The sequence below is a fragment of the Vigna radiata genome, chromosome 2 (assembly GCF_000741045.1).
Source record: "Vigna radiata var. radiata cultivar VC1973A chromosome 2, Vradiata_ver6, whole genome shotgun sequence".
Taxonomy (NCBI): domain Eukaryota; kingdom Viridiplantae; phylum Streptophyta; class Magnoliopsida; order Fabales; family Fabaceae; genus Vigna; species Vigna radiata.
Window position 1 is genome coordinate 20,404,558 of NC_028352.1, and position 1,999 is coordinate 20,406,556.

A 1,999-nucleotide genomic window follows, 5' to 3' on the forward strand; every position below is an offset into this window, starting at 1 on the left:
CTATGTGTTAGACTTAATTCTCGAACCGCAAAATTGGTCCTTGAGAGACGACCTAGGGTCATTCCCTAGTCTATACTGCATTCTTTTATGCACATCAAATTTGTATGGGCCGCGACACCCATCAGAGATCCATGAGGTTTGGGTCAGACTCGTGTCGTTAAACAAGCGCTACTAGGAGGCAACCTAGTTTTCTCTCTCTTACTTTTACTTTTTAAATTTCTAGAATAGGTTGAATTTTAATTTCAGTGTGTATCCTTGGCTTNAATACTTTTTCTGAAAATGTTTGACTGACTGATGTGCATGATGGAACTATTTGATGTGGATGATTATTGAGTTGTGTTGTGTGTGAATTATGATTGTGGTTATGATGCTAGGCAGGGTGTATGAATGAATTTTGTGTGAGAAAGCATGTTGTGAGAGGTATTGAGCTCCAGAGTTTTTATTGTTGTATGCATTGTTCACAGGAAAAAAATGAATGATATTGCCTTAATCTTGATGATTGATTGAATTGCATGTGAATGTCATATGATCAAGGCCATTTTTGAGAACCCTTCTCTAGCCAAATTTTCACCCAAAGTGCTTGAAAATATTATACCCTTTTTGAACCTTAGCCTTAAACAGGTTGTGAACCCTTGTCTTGAAATTCTTTACCTTGAGTTGGGATGAGTTTAATTGTATGCGATGAAAAGGGTCAAGTTTGGGGTTGTATGGGGGAAAACTGAAAAGCAAGATGAGAAGCATTGAGCTCAAATGTTGTCAAAAGAAAAAAATTCATGAGAAAAAGAAAAAAAAAAGAAGAAAAGCATCAAGATGAGCTCAATGAAAAAGAAAAAGGGAAAAAGTTGGAAATAGATGAGATTGGTCAGGAAGAGAGTTGTGCTTAAATGAAGAATATTATTATAGCTCTCTTGATTCAAGGACTTTGTATTCCAGAAAAACCAATTTTTCTTGGTAGCCCAACCTCATTACAAGCCTTGGAAAAGTCCTTTTGATGACATTTGCATGTAAAGATGTTGATTGTTTGAGACGAAAGGCAATTTTGTTTCGTGTGACTTGTGAATAATAGAGAGTGAAGTGTCACCATAAACACTTGAGTGATTGAGTGAAACACTTGCTTGGTATGAACTGTTAATTTTCATGAGTGCATTTTTGCTTAGTGGATTGATCATTCATAATGTGTAACATCTGTTGTGCAATCTTTGGATTAAAAGCATGCATGCACCTTATTTTGATTTCATTGAAGATCTGAGATTAAGTAGTGTTTGTCATGTACTTTGGGAATGTTGAAACAGTGGATGAAATAGTATAAAGCGAAGCTTTGTTTTGTGTGTTATTTTATTTTGTTTGCTTGAGGACAAGCAAAGTTCTAAGTTTGGGGTGTTGATGAAGGTTGAAAAATAGTTATTTTCATATGTCATTTTAGACCAAATTACACCCTTTACTACATAGAATGAGCTTAGAATCAAGCAAAACTCAATAAATGAGTCTGTAGAGAGTCAAAAGCTATTTTTAACGATATTATGCTTGTTTTGTATTGTTTTGTAGCATTTCTGAGAAAATGAAGAATGAAGTTGAAGATAAAGGTAGTAGACTCAAGAAAAGAGAAGAAAATTGAAGAATTGAAGAGTCGACACACCGTCTGGGCGGTCCAGGACGAGGAGTAGGCACCTGGCGTTGGTGTTGGGCGGATTTGCGATTAGAGGGAAACCGCCGGGCGGTAGACCCCTGCCGTCGGGCGGTACTACGATTTGTGGGAAACCGCCAGGCGCCACACTTGTTCCGTCGGGCGGTTGTCTGTTGGGCTTGAGCCTATTTTCTGTTGCTCTCCTCACCTATAAATAGCCTTATTGCGAGTTTAGATGCATTCTTTTGACAAAAGGGGGCGGCCAAACCTAATTTCACTCTCTGGAGAGGATCTCATGGATGCTTAGGCTCCTTTTCATCTTTTCTAGGGTTTGCTTTTCCATTCTTCTTCCATTTTTCATCTAGTTTCACCATG